Genomic DNA, 24056 nt, shown 5'->3' on the forward strand with positions numbered 1-24056 from the left:
CCTCCTCACTTATATTTATGCCCTTTCTGTGTCACTTTCTTTTTTGTTAAACCTCAGAGGTGTTTTAAATTCTCACCAAACAGCATCTGTGGGAGGAGGTTTAAAAGGAAACCTGGAGCTGTGGAAGAGGGGCGGGGCCGGTGTTTTCTCTCCGTCTGAAATAAGAATGGACAGCTTCTTCTGGAAACCGGTTTCTTTCTGTCTTATTCCCTAACCTCTCCAGGTCTGCCTTTAAAAGCAGGACAGTTCTGCATTACTGCAGAAAACCCCACCAACGTCCCTAGTGCGCACACAGAGCCGGAGTTTTCTTCTGGCCGAGAGGGGGAGCCCCGTGATCCTAGCCCTCAGGAACCGGGAGTCCCGACCCAGCCCCTGCCGTCGCCAGCACCAGTTTGGGCTTCAGCGGATTAGGAGGAGGGAGAGGACCAGAGCCCTAGGGTCCGGAGCCCAGTGCCTTTCCGAACCTGCACAAAGTTTTCCTTTGGGATACGAACACGCGATCGTGGGCCACGGTTCCCGGAGCTCCTGTGCCTGCCCCAGCCCAGCGACCGCATCCCTCTACAAGCCAGGGTAGGAAGCGGGAGCGTCCCTGGTCCGGCCAGCTATGGCCAGGTGGCGCGGAACCAGGAACAGACCCCGAGAGGAAAGCGCGGTTAGGGGGAGGGTGAGGAGGGCAACGGGCTGTGGCCACCTATAGGTTGCGCAGATTCCGACCCCGAGGGCACAGGGAGTCTGTGGGCACTGAAAGAGGGACCTGTTGCTGCAGGCGGGGGCAGTGAGGGAGGAAGATGGGGCCACCCAGGGACGCCAGCCCTGTGCCTTCCCGCCGCATCCTTCCCTCGACCCAAGGAGGAACTTCTGGGCGAGGTGGGGGCTAGCAGGCGTCGGGAGCAAGCGGTGGGGGACGCTGGACCATCCCGCTGCGGGTGCGTGGAACAGAGGCTGCCCAGCAAAAGGAGGCATCGCTGGGTCAACTAGGCGACCCGAGAGCCAACTTCCTCCAGCTTGGTCTCGCTTTGTTTGGGTCGCTGTAAAAATGTGGACAGCGGGCAGGGGAGGCGGCAAGGAGCTTGAGACTGGGCCGCAGATACTTTAAAGCCCTACGTGGGTAGGGCCACGGTTCTCGGGCGGTGTCCATGCGGCTGCCCTTTGGTTAGGCGGGTCAGATCCCGGCTTCTGCGGGCGTTATGTTAGTGGGACTCAGCTTGCCAAGCTTGCTTGCTCTGGTCGACCTCCCGGTGGTGGCCCAACTGGCTCTCTATCCTGGGGCTGCTGGGCTGATTTCCCTGTTTGCAGGAGGGAACTCTGGGCAGTCTAGTTTTCTTGGAATGTGTTTACAATGTAGAATGGGACTTGAACAGGAAGCTGAACGCTGCAGCTAGAAATAGCGTGCCAAGGTAGAGTGAGGGAGATACAGCTGCTGTTGGGGAAACTCTCAAGTGTGGGCTGGCAGTCAAGGAACACCCCCCCACACACACACCTCACCTCGACACACACACACACACACACACACACACACACACACACACACACAGCGTCTTAATTTTTCTTGATGGAGCTTGTCTTTGTTAATAGACATTTACGTGCGATATTTCAGTCTGTTTGACAACATAATATCAATTAGGAAGATTTAATAACTGTGTATTCTGCCTGCTTTTAAAAATGCTGCACCAATATTTAAGAATGAAAACTTTCTAGATTCTGTCAATTCTATTAATTCTAGGACTTGCAGAGGCCAGGATACCTATGATTTTATGTAGTCCATATGGCTGACTGAACAGGTCGTAAAAGAGTACGAATTAGAAAACAGAGTAAACGATGAGAGGTGGGAAATCCTAAAAGGAATTGGATTTTTTTTTTTTTCAGTTTTGCAAATTGCCTGGTTGCTCTGGCAGCCTTTCCCTCCTTCTTCCTCATAATCAAATAGCTAGAAATTGCTAGAAAACCCACCGATTGGGAGAGTTTGGACGCTGGTGTCTGCAAGCTTTTCTAGAAACAACGGTGAGACTAAGGTACTGCTCCACTGCATAATTAAACTCTCCTTGATCTGTCCAGGAGCATTTCCCAAGTTTTTAAGACTGACAAGAAAAGAATGGAAGAATCTGGCAGGCAGCCAAACTAGATTGAACTCAGTAGGCAGGCCTGAAAGAGACTCGGGAAGTTGCAGGGCATAGTTTGAATGGCTTGGTGGTGGTACTGGGGCTTAAATAGGGGGTTTCTTTTAAAATGAAAACTTTAAATGACTAAGAGTCTTTGGGGGGAAAAAAAATAAAAACAAAAACAATTGACCAAGCATAGAATGCAGTTGAATATCAAGGAGAGTTAAGAAGGCCCAAAGGGAAGTGTGGTCCTTTCCATCCTTGCTCTGAAATAGCAACAGTTTGCCTGTGCTTACACTGTTACTCCGTCTCCTCCAGATGCACCTTGTTAGCTGCTACTTCAGTCCTTCAGGCCCACCTTTCTTCTTTGTTTTCATGGTCAGTAAGAATGGAAGACCAGCACTGAGCAGATGGTTTTCCACCTAAATTGATTAATTCAATTAATTTCAGATAGCTTGGATTTGGGATCATAGAATTAAAGGGGAAAATTCATCTAGTATTTCTTTCTTGTATTACAGAAGTGACCCCATAATAAACAAATCTTCCTCTTTTCCCTGAAGCAGGATAAATCGGGGTGCAAACTTACTGCTCCTTTCTCAGTTCCAGGCAATCTAGACACCCTGAGCCTTATCTGAAATTCAGACCGTTTTCTTTATTATCTTTGCTTCTATTTAATCTGTCCCTCATTTTCTTCCTTAGTGAGGTGGATGAGGTAGGCCTGGGCCGTAAATGGTAAAAAGCAAATGTGGTTTGTATTCCTTCTGAATGTTGGAGTTTGAGGTTGTAAATGTCACTCTTCTCTCTGAGGTTGACTTTATGAATCACCCTGTGCAAAGTGTCTTTCTTTACCCTGACTTTAGTTTTTCCACTTGCAAAATAAACTTTCCTCTACACATTCCCAAGGTCACTAAAGGGATCAAGTGATGTGAAAAGCTTTTTTTAAAGGTCATGACTTTTCTCACTGAGTCTATGAGACTAAAATTGAGTTGTTTGTATCTGTTAGACGTACACAGTAATATTTCTGTAAACTTATTTTTTACCTTTTATTCATAGCTATAGTTTAATCATATATTTTTACTTTTTACATTTTTAATGTTTTTGAGATGTCATACCCAAGTACGACTGCATTGATATCATTGCTACTCTTCCCTTTATGATTTAACATCTCCTGTCCTTTTCCCACAACCTGTCAAATTAATCTCTTCATATCACACACACACACACATAAGAAAAACCTTACTACTTTCACTTACTGTTACTTGTATGTTTAGGATGACCACTTGGGATAAAGTAACCTGTGTCAAGGTTCCAATCCCAGGAGGAAACTCTTCTCTCAAAGCCACTGATTGACTGTAGCTCTTCGTGGAGGGGTGGGACCTTGTGAAAGATGCACATTCACATTGTCATATCAGCTAGTATTGTCATTATGTTGATCTTGTTAGGTGACTATGTTGTTGGTGTTTCATGAGTGCGGTTTTTCTGTCATGTCTGAGTTCTCTGTCTGGCAGTAGCTGTCCTTGTCCTTCCTCTTCTAACAGAATTTTCCCTGAGCTTTAGGCGTATGAATTATGCTGTAGATGTATTTGGCTCTGGATCACTCATGCCATTTAGTCTCAGCACTTTGAACAACTTAATCTGTTGAAAAAATACAAAACCTTCTTGGATGAGGCATGAGGGTCTCTCCTATCAAAGGGGCAAATGTGAGAGCTGCAAGTCAGGAGCCAGGCCTAGGAGTGCACAGTGTCCCAAGTGAAGGAGTGTGCAGGGTCTCAGGCCTAGGAGTGCACAGTGTCCCAAGCCTAGGAGTGTGCAGGGTCTCAAGCCTAGGAGTGTTCAATATCTCTGGCCTAGGAGTGTGAAATGACTCAGGTCTAGGAGTGTGCAATATCTCAGGACTAGAAGTATGAAATGTCTTGGGCCAGCTTGGTTTTCAGATTTTCATTGCTGAGCATGTTGAGTGAGATTTTGTTATGATAAAGGCTGAGTTATTTTGTTAATCAGAAGAGAATAATTCATTGCTATTTGTTTATCTTTATATTCAAAACCAGTTAATTTTAAAGCAAAGCTTACATTTTTCTTTATGAGACGGTAACAAGCATGTTTGCAAAATTGTGTTTATTTAGTTGTTTATCAATTTGCACATTCATTTTTTGGTGCTTTTGAGGTAGTGCCTCATTCTGTATCCTAGAATACCTGGTAACTCACTCTTCATGTAACCAAGGCTGGTATACACTGGAACAAGAGGCAATCCACCAGCCTCATTCCATCTTTTGAGTTCAGGAATTCCAGGCATGAGCCTCCTTGCTAGCCCGCCTTTCTTAGAAGCAACATTTGAGTGACTAAAATACATTTGTAGTGTAGAAACTAACTGGTGATCACCACAACAATTTCCATATGGATTCTATGCTAGATTTTGGAGCCACTGATGGGTTGACTCCTTTAGTATTTGTTATGTGCTGAATATGAGCCTTGCTTCTCTGTCAAGATTTTAGCACTGAACTCAGCTTTGCTTATCTGTATGTGTTAATTCATTTGTTGTCTGTATGAACATCTATAAATTGTGAACTTGTTAGATGGTAGGTTGGTGATATGTGATTCTTGTGAAATATTTAATTTTTAGTTTAGCTAATAGATACTATGTCAACAGTAAAATATATTACCTGTTTTTAGGTTCCTTGTATTATTCATAAGGATAGGACAATTTGAAAAAGAAAACAGAATAAACATGATAAGTGTTTTAAAGACAGAAGCTCTGTAGAATGTTTAGTAATAATCTTTGTTATTAGATTTCACATTATTACAAATAATGGATGTATCAAAAGCAAGTATATATAGACTAAAGTAGTCTAAATTGTTGATATAGTAGTCAGAATATCCATACATTTAGTTTAACTACCAAGTAAATAGTTAAGGATATATTGTGTTAATATTAATATAAAATGTCTGATTTTTTTCTTTTAAAATCTTTTTCCCCTCTGTAGAATGGAAATGATGCCTTTTTGATGTAAATTTTACTTAGCAGACTTATTTGTTTGCGATTCCAGTTGCAATATTGTGTGTTGTCTTCTAAAACCTCTAAAGGATAGAAAAAGATATTACTTTGAACATAACTATGAATTCACGATAGTTACAGAAACGAATTGCATGGATTCTGTGAGCCCTGGTCCCTAAATATATGAAAGGCTGGTGGATCTAGAAGTGTTTGCATTAATGCATTTATAGATCAGGAAGTTTATGTTTGTTCCCATGGGATACTAAATATATTCAAATTGGAAGAAGAAAAATGACATAAACTTTTAACATATCAATTGCTCTGCTTCCAAACAGCAGAGATATTAAATTGAATCATACCTTTATTTTCAAAGAGAATAACCGCACATTATTCTTCCTAAGTAAGCCTCTCTGCTTTCACAGTGCTATTTGCTAATTTTCTGTTTGTTTTGTGCTTTGGAAATGGTTTTATCCACTCTTGTGATGCTAACCATGCATGATTTTTGATTTTTAAATAACACAGTTAATTGGCTCACATCTTGTGTAGGAGAATAAATGCTGGTTTTCTGTTTTCATTGAAGTGGTATATTTGTGGTAATTTTGAAATTGTTTTAAAAGGTCCAATGTTCTATGCTTAGAATAATTTAGGAAGAGTGCTTCATCTCACATAATATGAATAAGTGATGGACTCAGGTCCCAACTGGATCTCCAGTGTTCTGTACTGTGTTGCAAAGATAGAAAAAACAGTTTAAGAGCTTAAGTAAGCTTATATTTATTTTCTAGTGTTCACTTAAGAAAACAAATGAATATAACAATACTGTTCTTTCTTTTTGTTGGGTGATAACATTACATAAACATACTTGTGTATGTACCATCTAATGCCTTCTGACAAAAGGGGTTTAGACTAGATCACATAAGCTTCCATTTCTTAAGTGCCTACACTGCCTCCTGTGTGTGCATTTCTAATTATGAGATATGTATGTTCTTGAATGTTTCTGTATTTGTGATGGATATGTCTTTCTGTAGGAGTAAAGAAACTTCAGTTAATTTTGTGTTCTCAACTGAGAATTGAACCTCTATGTCTTGTGAATCCTCAGTAAGTACTTTATAGTTGGAGTATACTCCCACACCTAATGCATGCATATATGCATTTATGTGCATATGTATGTATGCACATAGATACATATACATATTCATATTGAGACAAAGGCTTGCTATGAAGCCATAGTTGGATTCCCACCCAATATGTGGACCAAAAGCTGGCCTTAAACCTACAGAGATCTGCCTGTCTCTGCCGTCTGAGTGCTAGGATGAAAGGCCTGCAGTACCACACCCAGCACTAACTGGAATTTCTAACAGTATTTGTTTATTTAATACCTGTGTATTTATATGTGCCTATATGACTCTATGTGTACAACTTGTGTGCAGTTGCCCTTAGACACAAGAGAATGTCAGATGGCCTGAAACTGGAGTTTCAGGCAGTTATGACCAGGGGACTGAACTCAGATTCTCTACAAGAGCAGGAAATGTTCCTAACTATTGACCCTTCTTTATAGCTTCTGAATTTATATTATGAAATCTAGTTTTGAAACTTAATTTAAAAGTATATTTGTGTGTGTGACAGACAGAGAGAGAGAGAGAGAGAGAGAGAGAGAGAGAGAGAGAGAGAGAGAGAGAGAGAGAGAGACTGTTAGGCAAGTAGAGTTCTCTTTATGTATTATTATTTTCTCATTTTCTCAGATGGTGACCTGGAAATCTCTTCTAAGCTCTTCGAGTTAGAAATGAAGTAGCCAATTGTAATAAGGCAACTTCTGTTTCAGAGGGCAGGTACCACTGATAAATTTAAAAGGTACTGTGAAATAATAACTGTGTATAAATGCAGTATACTATTGTAGTAATGAGTATTAAAAGTCAGGTTGTCACCCTCTTTAGATCATTTATGTCCTGGGATGAAAGACACACATGGTTCTTGCATTTTAAAATATGCCTTAGGCAGTGAAATACCTGGGCAACTGTCTACCCTTCATGCTGTTTGAATCTTAACCCAAGTTATTTCTTACTATGTTTCATCTGGGCTGCTCTTAGGGCCACATTGTTATGGTTCAGCTAACCCATGGTGGCTCTCCTTTCTCCTGTCCTGCATTTTCTATCCTATGGCAGCTTCTCTCTCTCTCTCTGTCTGTCTCTGTGTCTGTCTTTCTCTGTCTCTCTAGCCCAGGAAACCTAAATCCACCTATGTCTCTTCTCCCCAGCAATTGGCTATCGGCTTCTTTATTCATCAATCAGAATTAACTTGGGGGCAGGGTCTTGGAGTTACATTCAGACTCCAGGTTTTGGGGGCCCACACTTAACATTATAATAGACAGGAAAAGACAAAACCCCAACATATTATATATTATTTTTAGTAATGTTTTATATATATATATGTTAAATATGTTAAAGCTGATAAGTTTCCTGAAACTCTCCGCGATTACCCAAAAATTTTAGACGTTGTAACAAAGTTTTATTAGATTTAACAAACAAAATTAAGATTTACATGAGCTGTGGTGTATTGTAGATGTACAGTACTTTTGAGGCCAGTCTGAGCTATCTAGTAAAACCTGTTTCAGTAGAACAAAACATAACAAAACATTAAACAATAACATGGAAAGAGGAAGGAAAATATCAGCAACATTGAACAGTTTAGTTTCTTTTTAGCAACAAAAATTCATTTAAGAACTTACCTAGTCCACTACCTGAACTGTTAAGAATTTTCATAGTTGATGGAACTTGAAAATATCATCCTGAGTGAGGTGACTCAGTCACAAAAGAACACACATGGTATGTACTCACTGATGAGTGAATATTAGACCAAACGTTCGGAATACCAAAGATTCAATTCACAGACAGTATGAAGCCTAAGAAGAACGAAGCCCAAAATATGGATGGTTCAGTGCTTTTTAGAAGGGTGAACAAAATACTTCCAGGAGGAGATGTGGAGACAAAGTGTGGAGCAGAGACTAAAGGAAAGGCCATTCAGGGACTGCTCCACCTGGAGATCCATTCTTATACAGCCACCAAACCCGGATACTATTTTGGATGCTTGGAAGTGCTTGCTCATGGAAGTCTGATATGGCTGTCTCCTGAGAGGCTCTGCCAGAGCCTGACAAATACAGAGGAGGATGCTTGCAGCCAACCATTGGACTGAGCAAGGGGATCCCCAATGGAGTAGTTGAAGAAGGACTGAAGGAGCTGAGGGGATTTGCAGCCCCATTGAGAGAGCAACAGTGTCAACAGGTCAGACCCCCAGAGCTCCCAGGGACTGGACCACCAACCAGATAATTCACATCGAGGGACCCATGGCACTGGCAACATATGTGGCAGAAGATCGCCTTGTTGGACATCAGTGGGAGGAGAGGCCCTTGGGCTTGAGGGTGTTGGATGTCCCGGTGTAGGGGAATGCCAGGGAAGAAAGATGGGAGTGGGTGGGCGAGTGGGGAGCACCCTCATGGAGGCAGGGGGACAGGGTATGGGATAGGAGGTTTCTGAAGGGGAGACCTGAAACGGGGAAAACATTTGAAATGTAAATAAAGAAAATATCCAATAAAAAAAGAAAAAACGAAAACATAAAGAGAGGCAGGAGACATCTGAAGGAAAAAAAGAATTTGGATAGTGTAGTGTGCTTAAGTACACCTGTGTCCTTAGCATTTGAGAGGCACAGGCAGGCAGATTATGAATTGAGGTCTGTCCTTGGCTTTATGACCTTATCTCAAAAAATTAAAAGGACAAAACAATTTTGTTCTTTACTGCATATTTTCAAATGTGTAGCCAATATTTCACTAAATGACAGCAAGCTTTCCCCTTTCATTTGGTTTGTATTTGAGAAGGTAATAGGTTACTTCATATCGCATTTTAGACTATTTAAACAAAGCAAATGGAGCACATGTCTTGTGTAGCCAATATGCAAATTTGGGGTAATTAGTTCACATTCAGAAGGATAAGTGTACTTTTAGCTTCTAGATTTATTTCAAAGCTATTTAGATAATGAAAAAGGTAGTGTAGTTTAAAGTGAAAATTTAACAATAAATGAGACATAAAGCTAGATGAGTTAAAATGGACTTGCAAGTATTAATAAGAGCTTAAAGGGTCAAATGAAAGCTAAGGCTTACAATTTAGTTCATTTTTGCTCTGAGGAGTGTAGCCAACAGAGTTTATAGTGCTTGCTGAATGTCCTTATCACCTTTGAAGATGTCCACTCTAGTAATTATAAATATATCTTTCAATATGAGTGCTGATTATTACTGGTAGCACACATAATTACAGAGAAAGTCTGGCCTATTATGAAGAACAATTGTATAGCAGAATTACTTTCAAAGTAATGTGTTTATTACTGTGCTATCTTCAGTAATTCAGTGTAATTAGTAAGAAGTTGTTTTATGCAGAGCACTTTCTCAAAGTACAATTTAATGAAATATTGAAAAGTCAAATTTGAGTAAACATCTTTTATTTGCAATCATACAGTCACTCCCTCTGATAGAAACTAATACTTCAAATTTATTAAGTAGAATTACTATATTGCAAGAGTAGCTATTGTTCCAAATTTGTATGAGTTACAGTTTCTCTTTTAATGGATGAGTGGGACTGTAAATATAAATTAAAAAATTTTAATAGTAAACAAGTAAGGAATCTCATACTGTTAATATCATCTTTTATCCTTTTAAAGGAAGAACTGGTCTTGCATTTATAACCTTGGTTTACCATAGGCTTAATTACTTCTATTAAGCAGTCTTAACCGAACCACCCAGAACTCCCAGAGACTAAGCTATCAACAAAGAAGTACACATGGCTCCAGCTGCATATGTAGCAGAGGATGGCCTTGTCATGCATCAATGGAAGGAGAGGTCCTTGGTCCTATGAAGCTCGACAGATGCCCCAGTACGGAGGGCGGGGAGGTGGGAGTGAATGGCTGGGTGGAGGAGCACCCTCATAGAAGCAGGGGGAGGGAGGATGGGATAGGGTGTTTCCCATAGAAGCAGGGGGAGGGAAACCAGGAAATGGGATAGCATTTGAAATGTAAATAAAGAAAATATCCAGTAAAAAATTTATGGTCAGTTTGAAAAAACTTCCTAGAGAAGTGAAAAAAGCTTTAAAGAACTGTTTTAGATGAGATACACTAAAGTGTGAATGTTTATGTTTGACTCAATGATTTTCAATAACATTGCAACTTTGCAACCTTCACCCTTTCTCATTTTGGAAAATATGTTTAAACTATGAATCTACAAAGACATCGATTCTGATTTGATTGAATTTATTGAAAAACCCCATATTCTTTTTGTAGTTGTGTGCATAACAGTGAGAGACAGAGATAGACCTTGCTATAACACTTGGTACTTTCTCTGAGGAACAACGGAGAGGATGCTGAAGGAGTAGGGACAAGAGAAAGCAGTTCATGAAAATATTGCGTGGACATGTTTCTTACACAAGTCTCCCTGTTTCCGATGACCCTGGGGAAGGCTTAGAAGCCTGAAGCCTTGAGAATGATCGAGCAGCCCACAGGAAGGCTTCTCTCCATCTCTATGTTTATGATGGTGATCATTAATTACATGGAAGACTTAGGGGCTTTAACTGTATCAGTTTTTAAAAATGATTATTGTATCTATCATTTTCTCTCTATTTCTCTAGATGCCAACAACATATAGTTGGAGAAGGCTGTCCATTTTATTAAACATTTATGTTTAAGTTGGGAATATATAAATAAGTATTGATCTTTATCAGAGCACAAAGTGTGTTTGGAAAAATTATGGTCTGGCTAGCATTTTATTTTTATGGAGGTCTTTCACTTCTCCTCTTTACAGTACAGAATGTTAAATATTTCTTAAATTGTCTTTATGATCCTAAACACTGATACCAATACTAAACATTTTAAAAACATGAGTTATAAAAATTATTTTTCTATATGTGGATATGTTTTTAATTTATTTAAAAGTATATATTTGTTTAAATTATGTACATTATTTATTACTGGTGAAAAATTTAAGTATGTGCTAATAATTTTTGGAATTAAAATTGAAAACAGCGTATAGTATAACATATTACTGTATCACAAAATGTTCCTATAATTAGAACATATGATGTAATCTATTGCCCTATTTGTGGTCCTTTTCTTCTGGCTTGGGACTACATCAACTTTAATTTTTAAAATATTATTTATGTTTGATATACTTGAACTGAATGTGTTATTTTACTTTTCAAATGTATGAGAGAAGATGATATTTAATGATACTCTTTTAGAAAAAAATGCAGCTTCACATAGTCCTCAGTTTGTAGATCTGTCCTACCTTTAAGTCCAAAGGATGGGCTTGTTGGGACTCAGAAAACTGACACCCAGGCTCTGAAATCTGACATCATTGAACTAAAGGAACACAAAAGTACGGGAAGCCTGCCCTCCCAACCTCCTTTTTCTTTTCTGAAATTGAGGGAGTGGCTTCACCTGGAGCTGTCTTCCTAGTAGGAAGGCAGTTAGGAACTCTCATTATCTTGGGAAGATTAATCACTGGGGAAAAGGAGACTGTGTTCAGGATGTTCCATCTGTTTAGGCATTGTCTGATTGTCTGAGGGCAAGGGTGAGACGTTACCTAACATACTTTGTGGACCTTGTATGATCACGTTTGTTTCTGTGTATCCCTCCTTCTGTCCTCCCAGGACTTGTCAGCATGAGCCTCCTTCCCCGTTCAAGCCTATGTTTTTTCATGTAGCAACTAAAGTTATTTAAGCTTCAATCATCTGATTTTGAGAAACTGTATTTTACTTACATTTCTTACATTCTGATTCCCCTTAGACAGCACATACATCAACAAATGGGTGTATCTTTTTCCTATTAAGTGTGTGAATTGTCAATGTATTTTATGATTGATATAATTTCTAATTACTTAAAACTGAAAATTTAATAATTAGTAAGTGAAAAGAACCATGGTAGAAATAATAATTTAATTGTTAAACTAGATACTTGTCTCATAAGAGTTTTAGGAAGGAGCCACAGCTGCTCCAACAGGCATCTGCCTCAATATGACAACTGAAGAAACAAGAATTGGTGAGCAGAGAGGGGTGAGATCTAATCGATGTGGCCATACTGAGAGAAACAGATAAGGAAATTCAGTAATCCCAAGTTCATCTTTAGGGCACTGATGTAAGTTTTAAGTTTAAGTAGAGGAAGAGGGTAAGTGGTATGAGTGGCATTCATGGCCAAGGTGTGGTCTTGATTACTGTATGAATTCTTCAAGGAGGTTCTACAAGGTGTTCCAAACAGGTCCTTATTGCAGTCCTATGGACAGAATCCGTCTAGTTCCTTTGGATGCTTACTGCTACTTCAGGGTGCACCCTCATTTTGATGTATAATTGCACTCAGCTGGGTGCTGGTCTGCTGGGTGAGGTTTTGCTTTTCCTGGAATCTGTGGTGATTGCAGGGTTGGGGCTTTGTCTGCCTCTGTTCCTTCAGCCTTGGAGGGGATGGGATGGTTTAGATCGCTACATATGACACTCCTTGATTTCTTTACATGCCTGGTGTAGAAGTAGGCAGGTGATAAGAGCTAAGAGAGACCCATACCACATGAAAGCAGATATGCCAGACTTATCCTTTTCTAGTTACTCTTTGCCCCAAAATGAGGAGCCTGTGTTTTGCAAAGAAAATGGTTTCTAAGTGCTTATTACACGTTCATTTTGTAAACACTTTACAGAGTCTACTTCATCTATAAAAACACAGCCAATATCACTCTAGCCTTAATGGAGCAAACATATCAGTCGTTTGATTAACCAAATGTAACCTGAAATGACAAAGTTAGGGAGGAGTAAGCAAAGTGAGTAATAATTTTAGTAGGCTCAGAGTAGTTCAATAAAGAATAAATTAATCTGAAATATAAATTCAGAATCTACTCCATTCATAAAATTATACCATCATTTATTGTTTGTATGGCTTCCTTTGTGAATGGATAGTATTGAATATACATAAAAATTAAACCAATCTTACCTTCTGGTTTGAGGAATTAAACACTCTCTGATGTTAGTGCTAACTTATAAGTGTTTATGTAACACAAGTATTTATCTTATAGGGATAAAATTAAAAGAAATTGTGAATTGCAGATCTACTCACAGAGGTGTATGTTAAAGTTTTATGTAAAAGTAAATGGCACAGAGTCCCTTTACTGGACTCTGGTCAGGTGCTTCTGAGCTTTGGCCTCTGGGATTCTTTATTACATTGTCCAAATTCAGCAAGAATCGTGCTGGTTCAGTTTAGTGTGTTTGATCACATTGAATTATACAAGTGGATTTCTTACTGCCACATCTCCAAGGTGATGTCTAATTACTCTGCATTGAGCGAGACTCCTGTGAGATGAGCTCAGCCACAGTTTCCCTAACTGGTAACTTGGATGCTTCCATGGGATTTGTCTTCCATTGATCCCCTTCCTGCTAATTCCCGGTTTTCTTCTTTGGAATTTGAGCCCAATGTTTCTTCCTCCACACTGCAAAAGAATTCATTGTACCTGTTGTGACCCTGTTTTCTGTGTTTTAAAAATAAAATTTGTTTTTTTTAACAGGAAATCTTAAAATTTTAAAATTTACTTTTAAAAATTTAATATATGTGTTTGTGTTTATGCTATTTCTTTTTCTTCTGTAAGGGTCTGATAATCACTGAAGGAAACAAAACAAAGAGAGGTTTTTGGTTTTTTGGTTTTTTTTTTGGCAGAAATGACCAGCAGCTGGGGTCAACTATTTTTGAAATGGTGACCCCAGAGAAAGGCATGCAGGCCTTTTAACAGGGAACTGGTGGAATTCTCTAGAATGATTAGATAATATAAAATTTTATTAGTAGGTGTAGGTGGTCACAGAAAGTCAGTGGTCTGCATTCCTTTGTCATGAACCTTTAACCATAGGATGAAATAGGGGCTGCCCAGAGCAGATGGCCCATTTTAAGATAAGACATTTCCCCATTTTTGTGGTTATATCCAGGCTGTACTTTGGGAGGGGGTTTTATGATCTTGTTCTGGATCTTACAGTCTATTTCTGAAGCTGGTGCCTCACAATCTTTTTTGAAATCAGGCTGGTCCTTAAGTGAAGGCAAATGGAGTTTATGTTGTCTGTTCACTTGAGCTGCCCCATATGTCTCTCACATTAATTAATATGTGTATGTTTGTGGGCAGGCACACAGGATCATCCATATAGATCATATCGATCAGAGTACAACTTTGTCAAGTTGCTTCTCTCCTTCCATTTTATGGGCGATCTGGGTATCAGGCTCAGTTTATCAGGCTTGCACAATGAGTTTTCCCACAGCTTCATGGCCCATCTCACTGGCCCATTTTATGTGTTATGAATAATCTTTTTTTTTTAAATAGTAGTTTTTCATTCTTCTAACTACAACCATTAGTAATTTAACTTTTTTCTTGACTTAGGAGTTTTAGTTCTTGATTTGGTGTGTATGCTACTTGTGCTCCAGTAGTAATTTAACTTTTTTCTTGACTTAGGAGTTTTAGTTCTTGATTTGGTGTGTATGCTACTTGTGCTCCAGTGCCAGTGATGGCCAGAAGGTTCCATCAGATAGTGTGTAGCAATTGTGAGCATTCAGTTATGTGGTTTCTGAGAACAGAACTCAGGGCCTTTGGAAATTCGACATGTACTTTGTAGCTGCTGACCTACCTCTCTTGGCTTAGTTCTTTTTGATTACTTATTTAGAGCTATGTATATTGTTTTTATAGCATGCTTTTTCAAAGTAAGAAGACATGCCTTTTGGTTCTCTTATTCTAAAATAGTAGTAGAACTCACCCAAAGCTGGAAATCGGCAAGCATCAGAGTAAGATGTGTTTTATTATAGCAATGCCTTTCCAAGCTGAAATAGTTAGCCAAATAGTTTAAGCAGGAAATTATAAATAACCTAACAGGCTCAAATAAGAGATAGGAGTCACAGTGTGCAGACTTGCTGGGAATAAAGAGGTGTGAGTAACAGAAGAAAGGAGGTGTGGGTGGTACAGAATAGGAAAAACAGTGGGTGAGACTGTGGCTGGCAGTGATACAGATGTTGAAAACCTGCTGTAAACAGATGCGGTAATGGAAACAATTTCAAAACTAACTTATTAGCATGGACACTAGAAACATGTGGATCAGAGAGAGACATAGCTAGTAACCTGAATATCAAAGGAAAATGAGAAAGACATCAGAAGGGTTACGGATGCAAACATTTAATGTGCTAGGATTTCCTGCAGCACTGCGATGAGGTGTTCATTTTAATGGTTTGCATAAGAATGCAATAAATATGCTTCAGATGTTTCACTCATGAGATCACGACCTTCACTCCGAGCAACTAATCAAGCAACAAATCTTCCCCCACACTGAGAAGCTTGATCCAGGGAGCCCAGAATAAAACATGCCAACATTCTCAGGATTATTTGTTCCTTTAGTCATAATGGGTGTTTTGGGGCCCTCATCTATGAATACAGAATAGACATGTACTCTGCTGACCCTGTTTTCTGGTTTAAAAGGGTTCTTGTGATTTTTTTTTTTTTTTAAGTGAATAGCTACCAGTTGATATGAATTGAGAGTTTTCAGCCCATGGTTCAGTAACTGCATTAATTTTAGGCCGGTGACAAGGCCAGTACATCATGGCACATGAATGTGACAGAAGAAAGCATCTGATGGCATGGCAGCTAGGTAGGAGAGAGACAGAGAGACAGAGACAGACAGAGAGACACACAAAGAGAGACACAGAGAAAGAGAGAGAGCAAGAAAGATAAAGCCTGTGAGAACAAGACTTCAGTGACCTATTTCTTCCAATTAGATCCAGTCCTTAATAACCCATTTAGCTGTGAATGGACTAGATATATCATAATCAAATCTCTTCTCAATAGCTCAGTAACCGCAGCTGAGTCTTTAACACATTTGAGAGACACTTCCAAACCAAAATAGGCTAAGAAATGGAGAGAAATTTATTCATCAGCATAGACATGCATGAGCTACTTTTGTCCTCCTGAACTGAAGGAAGAGCGGAAAGGAACAAAGGCTTATTATTAATGCTGGGAGGCACGAGAAACAATTCATTAGGTGCTCACAGTCAGTGGTGATTTGAAAGAAAATGGCTCCCATAGGCTCCTAGGGAGTGGCACTAATGGGAGGTGTGACCTTGATGGAATAGGTGTGGCATTGTTGTTGGAGGACCTTGTCACAGTTCACTTCCTCTTGCCTGCTCATCTGGATGGAGAACTCTCAGCTATTTCTCCAGCAACATGTCTGCCTTCCTGCCACCATGCTTCCTGCCATGTTGATAATGAACTAAACCTCTGAACTGTAAGCCAGTTCCAGTGAAATGTTTTCCTTTATAAAAGTTGCAATGGTCTTGGTGTCTCTTCATTGCAGTACAACTTTAACTAAGACAGAAGTCACAGCCTATGGGTCAACTATAATCATGATGTCCAATCACCAGACCTGTTCTGTTCTCCCATATGTATACATGTTCATAACTCTGGAACCTAGAGAATTCATGAAGATTTCAGGATCCATTCCAAGGACCTACTCTTTCCATGCTTCCTAACTCAGACACCATTATTATCATTGTAAATGTTCACATTTGTATTTAAATTGACAAATCTCAATCAGGATTAATTTTTGAGATCTATAGAAATACACATTCAGTGTTTTCATTTGCATGAATGTTCTCCTGTCATTTTTTGGCAGTTGGTCCTCTGCCTTCGTTACTTCAAACAACCCCAGGCATCAAATCTTCAGAAGACAACCTCTGACATCTTTACTATGTCTGTTTCAGGTTATATCTTGAAATGAATTTCCCCCATAGGCTGTGCTTTGAACACTTGCTGTACAGCTTATTTGGAAGGCTACTAGGCCTTTTGGGGTAGGGTGTGACTTTCAGAAGAAGGTGAACAGGTCAGGCCTTTGAAGATTACAGGTACTTCTGATTCCTGCCCATGTTTTCTGCTTCCTAATCCAAATCATGGAAGTAATCCTAAGCTCCTCTGCCATGTCTGAGGTCCTCTCCTACATCTTCCCTGCACTGATGGACTAAATCATTTGAAACCATGAGCCAAAAATAAGCCTTTCTCCTTTTATGTTCTTCCATCAGTTCAGGAGAAGAAAAGTAGCTGATGCATTCCATCTAAACAGAAAATATCATCTAATCAGAAAAGCATATATTATTTGGCTATTTTATTTGTTAAGAACTATTGTGACTTTTAATCAGAAAACAACCGACTGAGCCTCAAGGAAAGGGGAAAATACTATAAACTGAGGTCACTTTGGCCAGCCAAGGTCTGTGATTGGTCTCTAGCTCATTTTGTTCAAGCAGTGGCTTGACTTTTACTCTAATATTTTGTTCCTATTTATTAGAAGCTGAAAATCTGAACCTCAGGACACCATCTTCTTGTTGCATGCATTAGCATTCCCGTGTGCTGGGATGGGGTTACGGGAACAGGCTGTATCTCTCTTTTCCTGACATCTGCACCTGCATTAAAGAAAATTAGGTCTTGTAGATGAAATCTGATTTTTAGGTTTGGTATTTAAAACATGTTATTTCCATCAAAGGCTAAAGAAAATCCTTCTTTAGTTTTGTAAATCTTCACAGGGAGAGCATTAACATAGAAACATCTTGAGAAAGGACTTCTTCTTCTTCTTCTTCTTCTTCTTCTTCTTCTTCTTCTTCTTCTTCTTCTTCTTCTTCTTCTTCTTCTTCTTTTGTATTAAAATGAAAATCTTACAAAAACCAGATTTTGACCTGTATCAATCCAAAACATGCTTATTTAGACTAACTTGTCAGGTAATTAATTAATTAACTGAGGAAAGTTTTCATTTTTTCACTCAGTTTGCCTCGGGATCCAGTATATGGTATGTGTTGTCCTTGAACACAGAGCACATATCCTGCTTCAGCATCCTGAGCACTGAAATTACAATCCCGTATCAGCATTTCCAGCTGCTCCTCCAGCCCTGCTGCTGTAATATTTTTCAAAGAACCCCACCCTGGTTAAAGTATGGAAAGAATCACGCACATCAAGAAAGCAGAAGCTCACAAGCAGAAATGCACTGGCTCAACTGCATGTTTCTGACCCCTTTACATCTATAGAATGGAAGAAGATATGAAAGGAAGTGTGTCATCTTTGTGGTGTTACAGAACATGCACAGTGAGTTATTAAAAACATACTGACCTATAAGTAACGCAGCCTTGTGCCAGGTATTCCCATGTTCATTCTAGCTAGGCCTCATTACTGGCTGCATATGGGATCTTGTGGGTGCTGATTTTGCTAAGTCACACATACCTAGGTGTGAACTTTCTTCTTCAAGTGTAAACTGAATAGAACGATATGATAGGAATATGATGTATCTTTCTGGCACATGTTAAAACAAGTAAAGTGAAAGTCATGGTTGTAGGACAGTAGAGAACTTATCCAAACTTTCTGTGCTTCAAATCCTTTTAGTAAAGAAAGGAGACAATATAACTTACTTCATAGGGTTGCCACAGGAGTTAATGATTTACTATGAAGAAGAAGCCCCTGGGAAGACTCTGAGCTAAACACTGAACTCAGAAAAAAATAGTAATTAATTGACCTTGAGCTAAAATTTAATAATGATTACAAGTACTTTTTCGTAAAGCAAACAGAGTTTCTGCATAGCAAAAAATGATTGAGTCAAACGCGGGACACTCTTTGAACTAAATTTCACTGGACTAGAAGACCTAATGGTTTTGTGGAAGTAGGAAAGAGGCTGTGAAGCAAGGAGAACATAGGTAACCTGTGACAGACAGAGGCTGAAAGGATAAAGGCACAATTCAGATAGTCTCTTTCTATACAGTAACAGTTGAAAGAAGAAGAAAATATGTACAAGACAAAATTTGATTTTCAAATTTAAAACACAATCCTTCTCACGTACACAGAAATCCTCCTATTTATTTTTTATGGATTCTTTTTTAATAATTATTGACTTTTTGAGATTATAATCAAAATCAATCACATCATTTTTTTCCATTTTTTTCCTCTCTCCAAACCCTCCCATGTAACTACACCCACAATGACCTTTTTAAAATTGCTGTTAAATATGCATGTGGATTATTAGAAGTATATATATATATATATATATATATATATATATATATATATGTGTGTGTGTGTATGTATATACATATATACACACATATACATACACACACTATATATATATATATATATAGGATCTTGTGGGTGCTGATTTTAATATATATATATATAGTGTGTGTGTGTGTATGTCTGTGTGTGTGTCTGTGTGTGTGTGTGTATGTATATATAGTATGTGTGTGCTCTTCTCCAGAGATGCCTAGATGACTATTTCTCCAGTTTTCAACATTACTTAGTTGTCCGTTGTTCTTTACTTGAATTGAGGACTCTTCAGCTTTCCCCCATCTACATTAGCACGCCTATTGTTGTTATCCTCATTCAGTTTATGCTGCGGTAGTCATGCTGCTGAGAATTGAGGGTTGTAGAGTCTGACTTTTCTAGGAGACAAAAATCTCACAGCAAATGTTTTGATATTGCTTTTACAATAATGTATCCGTCTCTTCTGAAGTGATTTCTGAGCCTTAGGTGCATACAGATGTGTACTCTAGATATATCCGTTAGGAGACAGACAGACAGACAGACAGACAGACAGACTCTCTCTCTCTCACACACACACACATACAGAAAGACAGACAAACAGACAGATAGACACACACACACACACACACACACACACACACACACACACACACACAGAGACAGAGACAGAGATTTATTCTATAAGTTCTTCTATCCAGAGAACCCTGACTAATACAATTCACAAAATAACACCCTTACCCTAGGATTCTACTCATTTCTTAAAAGTCGTAAGATCAATCCCTGTGAATACATTCAAACACAATGGAAGAAGCAGTCAAGATGAAATCTAACACTTCTGTGACTTTTTTTTTACCAACTAGGTTTTTGTTTGCTAATTGGTAGATTTTAATATTTAAATGGCCCCACTCACTGCTGAACTCTGTGTATGTGTTCATATTTGTATGTGTATGTGCTAGTGTGTAAGTGGGCGTGTTGATACTTTGTGTGTGTATGTACCTCTCTCTGTGTGTCTGTGTGTGTGTTTGTAAATACTTCTGTACACAAACCTTTCCTGTGGCTCCATGTAACATAGAGAAAAGGTAATCATCTAGACGTTTTTGGTACTTTTCTGCTTGCCTGGTGCACTGGTCACATGTTGGCATGGATGCTTACCCCAACTGCCATTTTTCCTCTCTAGACTTCCCTTTAACATCTCCTTCTCAGGATGGCCTACCTCTAACTTGCTTTACTTTTCTCAGTAGTCTTTTCCTGCCTTAATTTTCTTTTCTTTTCTTTTTATAAAGATTTATTTATTTTATTTCATGTATGTGAGTATGCTATCGCTGTCTTCAGACACACCAGAAGAGGGCATCAGATCTTATTACAAATGGTTGTGAGCCAGCATGTGGTTGTTGGGAATTGAACTCAGGACCCCTTGAAGAGCAGTCATTACTCTTAACTACTGAACCATCTCTCCAGCCCCTGTTTTAATTTTCTTAATTTCATCTCATCACCTGATCCACTGCAGCATTTAATTTTTTATTGCTTGTATGTCTTGCACAAGAGAATTCAAGAAGCACAGCACTTTGATATGTGGTTTATTTCGAAGGACTCAATGCAACAGTGTCTGGCATGATAGTAATTAAAAAAAATGAGCAAATAAATAACCCAGAAATTTAAGATATAGTGTTTGTTAAAGCATGCTTCTTCTAAAATAATTGTGTAAAAATATAATTGGAGGGGCTTCTAAGGAGGCACAATTGCCAGACAAGCACTCGGGCAGGTGTAACCCACTCATATATAATTGCTTAACCAGGTGGTTACTTAGTGTTAGTATTTCACCAAATCAGTTATTTTAGAAACATTAATGGAAAAAGTCAACCCACACCATGACCTACTCGCCATGCAGAAAGGAATTAGCTAGTGTACTGTCTTCTCTCATTTCATATGAATACACGACAGAGTTTTCATTGCTTGTTTTGTTTTTTGATTATTTAAATCTATACATATGTACAGGCATAAGTCTAGCTTAAAACTGAAATAGAAGTAATTCTCTTCTAGTTGAAAGAAATGCTTTTTTCTTCCTTCCTTCCATTCTTTTCTTTTCTTTTCTTTTCTTTTCTTTTCTTTTCTTTTCTTTTCTTTTCTTTTCTTTTCTTTTCTTCCCTTCCTTCCTTCCTTCCTTTCTTCATCCCCCCACCTCTCTCTTTCTTCTCTTCTTTGTTTGTTACCTACTGAGCTTCACTATAGTTGTTTACATACACATGGGTGAGAGTTTGCTTACAGAAGCATGGGAGCCATGCTAAGTGGCTACACCGCTGAATAAACTGTCTGCCTTCTGTCATCTACTTTTAGCTGCTTATAAATTCTCAACAAAGTATCAAGCAACCATTACTAGCCTATAAATCTCCAGGGAGGGTGGCAGAGACAATGAGTTTTAAAAAAATACTACTATAAATGAAATACTATTAACGTATAACATAGCCTGGTCTAATGCTCTTTTAAAGCATAGCTCAATATTATTTCATTTGCATGCCATTGTTAGAATGATGACATAACTTACTTTTGTATGTTTTAAATTATTTAATTACAATGTATTTTTCCATGTACAGGTGTCACCTGTCAAATATTTGTGTCCTGAAAAGTACCACTTTTTAATGAAGGATAAAAAATGAGGAGTAAATGGTTTTTTGATTTATTTGTTGTATCATTTTAATGAATAATAACCCCTTAAAAGGTGGCACAGAACACTGATTTTATTAATCATTTCTAATAATATGATGACTATATGACTTAGCTGCATAACATGATTTTAAAAGATGTGTCCATTTATAATATTTTTAAGTGAATTAATTGAAATATAAATTAGTACACAGTTGTACTAATTATTATAGTGTTTGCTATCTAATATTAATACCTTTACAATATATGTAATATATTTATTAATATGTTATTTTAAAGTTTTTACCTCATGGCATACATACAATGAATGGATGATGTTAGCTGAATAAAGGAATGCTCTTTTAGCTATAGCACTACAATGTTGTAAGGGAATTGATTTTATGATCACCATCTTACCATTTCCAGCTTTACGTTGTTCAGTATTTTCAAATTGGCACCTAATTCTTAGAATCTTCTAAAATTTCACTTGGTTATTTACTATATATTGCCACTATGAGTGGGAAAACTTTTTACCTTTTTGGTTTTGTTTAGACAAAATAACTGTTTCTCTTCTAATTATATTTGTGCCATAGAATTACATGTTAATAAATGAGGAAAATAAATCAAAATCCATCAAAGTACAACTATTCTGGCTCAGAGTTACAAAAGAGCAAGGTAGAGAGAGTTCAAAATCTTTAACTGTTTACTGACTATTGCTTTGTCTTATTTATAACTCATTCTTATCCCCTCAAGTGGGAAACATGTATAGAAACTCTTTCAATGGTTGTGGCAATCTTTTACAAACATCAAGAAAATTTGTAAATTCCTAAAAATGGTCTAAATACTCTGAAGGTATCGTTGAATATACAGAAACATATCAGAAGGAAAGACTCAATTTTTATTGACAAGATGGCTTAGTGGATAAGAATCCTTGTTCTGAAAACATATAGAAATGACTTCAATTAAAAAAAAAAAAGAAAGAAAGAAATGACTTCAAATGACTTTTTATGTTAGTGACTCCAAGCACTCATATAAAAAGCTGAGATGGGGTGCATGTGCCTGTAACCCAAACATTGGAAGTGGAGATAGATAGATTCCTGGTCCTGATGGGCCAGCCAACATACCTGAAATGGTGAGCTTCCAGTTAAGTTGAAGACCCTAGTCTCATGGCAGTAAGGCAGAGAGCAATAGAGATAAATACCCAATGTTCTATTTTTCTCCCTTCACATGCATGCTTATATGGTGGCAGTCCTTGCATGCACCACACACATGCACAGCAAATTCAAACTAAAAAAAGTGTGAGTAAAATTCCAAGTATTTGTGATGATGTGCACAAAGTATTCATTTGCTCTTATTTTGTTGTTGTTGTTAACTTTCTGTATAGGAATGTATGTCAATGTATGAGTGATTTAAATGTATTATATATTATATTATTGTATTATATTATATTGTATTATTATATAATAAGTGAGCATGTGAAAGGGATAGAACATTTGCTGCGTAAGCCTAGTGACTTGATATTGATTCCTGGAACCCACACAAAGGAGAAAGAAATAACTTACTCCATAAAGTTGTTCTCTGGTCTCTACGCACCTTCCATGTCATGCACACACACACTGCCCTCACTTCAACTCATATAATCAAATAAACAATGAACCGATAACCTATGGTGCAAACTTCAAGATTTCTTGGGAAAATTCCTTTTTGCGGGGGTTGGGTACGGAATGGAGAATGATTAACAGTCTTACCATGACGTTCAAACAATTTATATTGTACAAAAAGCATATGTTAATAGAGCAATGCAAACTTTTTGCATTTGTAAGAACATATTCTTTGCAAAAAGAAAACCAACTAAGTTATACATACTGACGCATCTCCATCATAAAAATGACTGAGATGGAAGAAAACAAAACAAAACAAAAATGAATGTACTCCTGCCCTTCCCACACTCATGCCTCTTGGAGGTAAAAACTGTTATTAGTTCAGTATGTTTCATTTTAGTGCAAAATTGTAGCCATTTCTAAATGTGCAGTCTGTCAAAAATATTTTTGTAATTGGGGTCACAATGCACATTCTTCTAGCTGAGTTGGCGGAGATCAACATTCTTTGTAATTAAAGAGATTTGCTGATATGGTCCAAAGGTCACATTTTATTGTTGTCTCAGATCTACCCAAGTAGTTCCAACCACTGTCCAGTGTGGGGCCAGGCCACTAAGTTACTCTCACATTTC

General features: G+C 38.2%; 1 protein-coding gene across 2 annotated transcripts in view; it reads left to right on the plus strand.

Moving 5' to 3' along the window:
* The first annotated feature begins 209 nt into the window (after positions 1-209).
* Gulp1 (GULP PTB domain containing engulfment adaptor 1) overlaps positions 210-24056 on the plus strand; it is a 272673-nt gene continuing 248826 nt past the window's right edge. The window contains exon 1 of one of the 2 annotated variants that reach the window (XM_085836971.1): positions 210-570. The gene's annotated coding sequence lies outside the window, so the exon portion shown is untranslated. The remainder of the gene's footprint in view (positions 571-24056) is intronic. The other variant, XM_021168770.3, reaches the window with a different exon arrangement.

This window comes from Mus caroli, unplaced genomic scaffold, assembly GCF_978045245.1.
Source record: "Mus caroli unplaced genomic scaffold, Mus_caroli_1 scaffold_1, whole genome shotgun sequence".
Taxonomy (NCBI): Eukaryota; Metazoa; Chordata; class Mammalia; order Rodentia; family Muridae; genus Mus; species Mus caroli.